Here is a 7,856-nt window from a genome sequence, read left to right as displayed (position 1 = left end):
CAAAAACATTCGAGACGTTTTGGTACAATGGTCGACGACCGTGATTTCTGTTTGAATATTATCCATAAATTATAATAATAATTGTACATCACAATACCACCTATTATATATTATATACTTATCGATGTATACAAGAACACTGAACCATATTAAAAAATAAAACCTTTTCTACAAAATGTGTATAATTGAATAAACAATATTCCCATCGCATAATTCATGAATACCGCTATAGCGCTATAATACTGATAAGTTATATCAATTTGTACCTACTTGTAAATAGTAAATTAATCATGAATTATATACACCCGATTGCTGCGTTACCGTGATGGGATATTTTCAAACATTACAATAATACTATGGTGAATCAGTGGCGTGTCAAATATAGGTCTAAATGATGATGTCTAGACAAGAATAGTTTGAAAATGAAAACGGTTGATCTATAGTTATGATATTCTAATGCCAACTGAATTCGTTTGTGAAACTTTGTTGTGGACACAGAACATAAACTTAATTTCTAACTCGTGATAATAGTTCAACTCAATATCCCAAAGGTTTTGTGGGAATTATAATATTATTATGTGAAATCTTAGAGCCGACAGAACATTCAGACCATTCTGCGCAATCTTCGATGTTCTCCACAATTAAACATTTATTCATTATATTAATATACATTCAATACATATTTATGCACACGTGTGTCATTGATTGTGCCTACTCTACCGCAAAGATGACGACAAATGACGACACGATTTCATTCATCCCAACGGTAAACATACATCAGTTAGCAATCCTTATAGTTCGTTATCTGTATCTGTGACTGCAGTGGGTGATGTCGGTGGTGGGTGGTGGACGGTGGTGGTGGATATTCTGAATTGAACTTGGCTTCAAAAACATTTTAACCTCGGCACGCCACGACTGTGGTGCGAATAACTGTAATTACTGATTATTAGTGGTGTTGTCAAATTTGTTTTGAACACAACATGACGCACTAATCAACATGGTATAGAATTGCTCTTGGCAAGGATGAATAAATAAATACAATTTGTTTTTTTTGATTTTTGATTTTTAATAACCTCTTTTGTTGTAAGTTGTAATACACACATAATAACAGACCACGAAAATTAAATTGTATGTTTAATGTGTAGGTATATAAAAACAAAACACAAAATCATTAAAATTTATTACATGAGAATACGAAGGCAAAGAATTTAAGTGATTTTTTAGTCACTCTCTAAAATAGAACCATATCAGCCTGATACATTAAAAAAATAATTCTGATGAAGAATCAATAATTTTATAACGTATAAATTTACATTATATTTTAAAAAGGCGAGTTTAATTGTATCTAAACAATAGTGCCGCAATTTCGATGAAAAATCTAGGAGTGCAAAAACCTCTTATTTTTTTCAATAAGTCCACAAGTGGCATAAACCATAAGGGTGCTAGTCACCCTTAAGCCCCCCCCCCAAATTGTGCCTATGATTATTACCTATATTGTATTTTTTTACTTTTAACGAGGTACGATTCAACTAATACAAATGTCCATTGTAATAACTATAAATGACGACATAGATTATTTATTGACTTTTCTAGACAAAAAATTAATTTACATTTTGAAATTTTTGTTGTATCGTTTCTCACGTTTGTATATTATACCACTCTTCATTATTAACTTTTTTTATAGAAAATTTATAATATTTAATTTTGAATTCTTAGATTTTATAAACATTGATAAATATATATATACATATATACATAATATTATATAAACATAGAAATTAGTACCTATGTATTATACATGTTGAATATAATAGGTAGTAAATTAGCGATTTTGACACTTTATCAATTCTAAAAATCTTTAAACTTGTCTCTAATAGCTACCGACTAATTTATTTATATATAGATAGGTCAATAATATTCTATAAGCTATTAACGAATGGGCCACCTGTTACGAGTTAATTGTTCATTTAAAAAAAATATACATCGTATTTTCAGTGTACACATATTATAATTTTATGCTATCGATCATTTTATCAGACTTCCATTGAAGCAGCCTTTTCATTTTGAATTCTTTAACAAAATGCAGATAAACAACTATAACTAAGTGATTATAATTGCCTATTATACCTAAATATTTATTATTGTACCATTCCTTACACCCATATAAAAGTACCTCTATATCTATTGGTAAGTTTTTATCAAATACATATACAAAATAATACATATTCTTAATTTAATTATTGTGAATTTAAAGTAAATTTGTGTATCAAATCAAATTGATAAACACATGTGAGGACCTATATAATATTATTATAGTTATTGATCATATAGTACTTAAAATGTTTAGCATCACTATGAAATCAGTAATTTAAATTATAAGGATAACGTGCATATATTGGTAAATAATTTAAGGGCGTATTTGGGAAGGGGAGGGACTTAACAGGGATTCATATCTGAGAAATATTTCCGTTTTAATTTATTTGTGAAAAAAAATGGTCTTTAATGTTTGTGAGTACTAAACAGAAGAAGGAAAGATTGCCCAAGTTTGTTTCGGGTCTTAAAATATCCTCTAGTTTAAAACTTTGAAATTTAATTAAAATAATAATTTATTTTATTACATAATAATGTTCTTATTTCAAACTTGTTGAAAATATTAATATGAATATACTTTTTAAAGCAATCTAAGTGATTATTTATAAAATTTAATTTGAGTTATTCGAGAAACCGATAGTCGATGACGATTTAGATTAAAGATTAATTTATATAAATATTTAGTATATAGATTTGATTCAACCACGAGTTACAAGTAACATATTGAGAACAATTTCGTCATTGATTTTGTGGCTTAGAAGCTAAACTTTCCCGTACCTATATAAAATTAATCACCAGGGTTACTTTTTTTTTATAAAATCGAAACTAAACCCATAAATTATGAAATTTTTTTTTGTTTTTCACTCAACGTACACTTCATAATTTCGCATTCGTAATAAATTGTGTTTTCACTAGGCATTTGGCAAAACTGTAGTAATTTTGAACAAATATACTTCATATCGAGCATCAAGCCGTTGACAATTAAGTACATACCTTATCGTTGCATATCGCACATCGTTCGAAGTTCAACGGACTCAGTTCAAACATATTAGATGATAAACTCTACTCAATTCAAGCGCCTAAAAGTAGCTTAATTCAATGTAGTAAAAAAAAAAATGACATGTAACACAATATAAGGCATTATTTAGATGAATTAAAAAGTTTACAAAGACATCACTTACGCTAAACGATAGCGCATATCAATCATGAAGGATTTAAAAGACAAACACCCAACTTTAATATTTTTGAGGGAATCTCGTATATTATGTGTTTTTTCTTACATAAAAATATGGTGTAGAGACACAATTTGTACATTTATTCTGCACGTCATCGTGTGAAACAAATAAAAAATTCAGCTGTCTATTATAATAATTTGGTTAAAGACCGGTTTACGAGTACTATACTATTAATTATCATTAGTACAACATTATTACTACACTTCGGCAACTACTACATCCACACACTATACTAGTTTTAACCACCACCACCATCACCACCTCCACCACCGGCACCAGGCATCAGACACTTTCAAATCCACAGTCGACAGTGAGGACATCGCCGCGCATCAGTGTAATATAGTCCGAGTGGTGCAGTCTATACATATTATGCTGGCGTATGTGCACGTGCGCGTAAAAAAGTGGACTCCGATAGCCCTGAGGATACACTTCCGGTATTCATTCAGAAGATATATTATAACGACGTCGCCGCCTCGCCGTTCAAGGCGCAGTATAAATTATGCTTTACGTACACCGGTCCAACTGGATAATTGGACTATATTCATTAAGGGGCGTACTCCTGGCGCTAGCCATACACCGCACACCGAGCTGTGTGTACGACATGTATCACAATATATGCGTTATGATTTTAACGTAGGCGGCGGCATATCTGTCTGTATATTTTGTGCATCGTGGGTCGTGACCGTGCGTACACGCGGTATAAAATAGTAGGTACGTACCGTATCTCGGCGGTAATCGATAGAACACATTCTGGACGAGCTGCTATAGACGCGCGAAAGGTGTCCGGCCTCCGTAATCAGTGTAATAAGGAATAATAATAATATAACAGGTGGACGTGTCGTGGTGGCAGACTGAGTGGGGGGGGGGGACTGCACACGAATAGATTATAATAATACATAGGTATAGATGTACACCGTAATAGAGCGCATAACATAATAATATTATTATTGTAACGTCTTAACGATATCGACCGGTGTAAATATTATAATGTTATCGTCGTGTTTGTACAGTCGAATCGGACCGATGAGTGTAGTTTAAAAAATAACATAATATGTGTCATGGATTAGGTAGGTACATCTATTCAAATATTTCAAATTGTATACTTGGATCCTATTTGATCCGTGTAGGTCTGTCGACCCACGACCGTCAAATGTGGTGTCACTGAGGTGTGACACACACACGCACGTAAATACTAAATACACACTTATTATCATCCTTTCACGCAGAGCGTTGAAACAAAATACTATTACTACACATCGATTCCCCGACTGCGCCCGACATCTGAAACCACGTGTAACTCTACGGCGCGACGAATAATAAATATTACAATAATGCCAAAACGCCGTGTATATGGATTTATTATTATACGAGTTTAATCGTCATATACCGGCGGTAGGTACCCGTCTATTTGTTATAATACGGCGACGACGTTTAAAAAAAAAAGCGAGTTTATCATTGTTTTATCGTAATTTTTTTCCAACATCCCAGAATTAATGATTACATAATTGTATGAAAATTTATTTTTTTTTGTCGGTACAATTAAAGAGGGGAACTTGCATCAATGCCGTAGATTGTTTTATTTGATGATTCCGCCGATCGTTGCGCATTACCATTTACCAGTTATTAGCCAAGAAAAAGCCAAAAGGAGGTCGAGCCAAAATTCAATGGTACATATGTGGGTATAATGCTCGTCTTTATTGTTCTCGTATTTATAATACACATATTTGATATTATGTGACGCCACACAAACTCGTTTCCTCAGATTTATTCTACGATAATCATACGCGTTTTAAACTATCCGTAAATCGACATTGCGAACACAACAACGTTTCCAAATAGAAGTTTAAAAAAACTCCAAGTTTCGAAAATCAAACCATACAGTACCTACACTAGTAGGTTTGGATATTTTTTCGCAGGGCTTTTTTACTGGTCTTTTTTGTGTCGGACTTTTAGCTAGAATGCTGCCGACAGGTATTATGAAAGTCACCCCAATATAGACATATTGCAGTACCCATCCACTATAATATATTACGTGCTCTCCGGACATGACTGCAGTGAAGATTATCCGAGATGGGTGATTATTATTATTTATTAATATATGCTATGCCTAAGCCCTAAGCCCCTAACGCATATTACTTTGGTTTCGGGGTCCTAATAAATAATAATAGGTGTATAACTAATAAGTTAACTCTCAATTTTATATATTTTGCAGACACCACTAGAATAGTCCATAGCCATAGGCGAATATACAGTGTGTTCCGAGTGTGCACCCCGTATGACTCGTTACAGCCTGAGTACAAGCCATATTAGGTACTCATTTTACATTATACATTTTAATATAGTTTTTTGGAAATAATTATACAAAAAATGAGGATAAAGTGCATGTGTTATATTAATGTAAGAGCGTAGCCCGGTGGGGGGGGGGGGCAGATGGGAAATAACTAACAAATATATTAATGTTTAACAAAATTCAAAAATAGGGTAACAATTTAAAAAAAACACATACTCCCCCCCCCTGAAGAAAAGCCTTGAATACTATGCTGAACTATGCCTTGAATACTATGGTGATAATATTATAAATATTTTCATCTTAAATGGAAAACATCTATAATGAATAAGAAGCTTTTCGGTCTACATTTGGCTTATTTTAGGTAAAATGCCACATTTGCTGATGAGTTCCTAGATTCACCAATGACCTCTAGAACTCCCGAGCTATAGTCACCAAAGAAGAAAACATCGAATTAAGTCTCCGTGCAAGCGCTATGGCGCCATTAAAATATTCTTATCAAATGGAAGAACATTAATAATTCATTCCTTATCTTTAAAATGATGTTCCCGTCACGTCGTAGGCATATGAAACACGCAGAGTAATGAGTAATCACACCGGTTACCATATTTTGTGTAAAATAAAAATGTTGTGACTACACGCATATTGTACATCATGCATATTTTTTGGTTTGATAAAATTAAAATATGAAAAACTTGAAAATCAACAATAATTACCGGTCTTGTCATAAAACAAATCAAGCCATCAAAATACGCGTGTATAATCGTAAGTCCAGCGGAACGATACGAAATACGAATACTAATTAGTAATTACTCGGTGCTACATTATAATCTTAGGGCTGACGGGGCTTAAAATATATACGACAACGTTTTGGTTTGGCATTAACATTAAAAAAAAAACCAACGCTAAGTTTGTACGGACGAATTCCGCGGGATTATAATATTATAGATATTTAGGGTATCAGCTGTTTAACGAATATGACTTTTAAACGAAATTCATTGCGATTGCTATTGTTAATAAAAATATCCAAAGATATTATACAATAATTGTATACAACAACGGCGATAACCATTGATTTCATAATATTATGGGCATGATTTGAGTCTTACAGATGATATTTTTCAAACAGTCAAACATCATTAACTCGAATTTTATGATTGATTCAAAGTTGTCGATACCTCAAAATTCTTCTCCGATCTCTAGAATTCCCTATTTGAATATTGTAAAAAAAAAGCACGAAGTTCCAAATTTATTGAGATCGATGTGTTATCGGGTTTCCCGCATGTTGTACGTACCACTGTTCGAAATAAAGTTATTATTGGCGCTAATTATTAGTATGCTATCGTGACTCGTCGTTATCCACTTGCTTTTTTCTGCACTTGATAAAATTGAACGGTTTAGTACAGGCCTTGATGAACAACAAAAATAATTCATTTTTAAAAATATCTTTGTAAGCAGCACTAAGCACTAATAATATGTAATGACTAATGACTAATAAATAATAATGTAAAACGTCCAACATTGTAATAATTACTATTTAACATAATTAATAGTTATATGTGTATAATAGAATATTAGTGTTAACAAAGTATGTACTTTTATTCTTATTTTTTTTGGATAACTAGAATTTCTTTTCTTATTTCTTCAACCTCGAGTTCAGCAACTTCGATGGTATTATTTAGAACTCACGATGTAACCAGATCAACGTCAAAAACAAAACTAATTACCATATCTGTGAATTTAATACACTAAAAACGAGGGAATATGAATTTAATATTTATGCACTAAAAAAAAATATTTGAAAAAAAAACTTTTTATTTTAGCTTTCTACAATGTATTTTTTTTTATACTCGCGAAGATCAAATTTAAATTCTGTAAAATGATCATAATTTGTAGGCCACTTCACTGTGTTGTATTAGAAACCACTTTTCATTATAATAATAATATCTATAAATTCAATAAATTCAATTTGAAAAACGTTCAATATTAAAACGTATTTTTTGCTGTCAAAAAAGCAAAAAAATGAAAACATGTTCCATCACAATCTAGTAAATAAGTCAAAGAAATCATTACTTTTTACACAATTGAAATCGGCCCATTCTAATTAGTCGAAAAAGTGTGTCAAGCTTTTTGGCTTAGTCTTCGAAAAAATTTACCTTTCATTTCTTTTAAATATTATATTATACCTAATGGACATAATACGATAAATAAGGAAAATATGCAGCGATAAAAACAGTTATATG

Source organism: Myzus persicae, unplaced genomic scaffold (genome assembly GCF_001856785.1).
Source record: "Myzus persicae strain clone G006 unplaced genomic scaffold, MPER_G0061.0, whole genome shotgun sequence".
NCBI lineage: Eukaryota > Metazoa > Arthropoda > Insecta > Hemiptera > Aphididae > Myzus > Myzus persicae.
Note: the sequence above shows the minus strand (reverse complement) of the source record.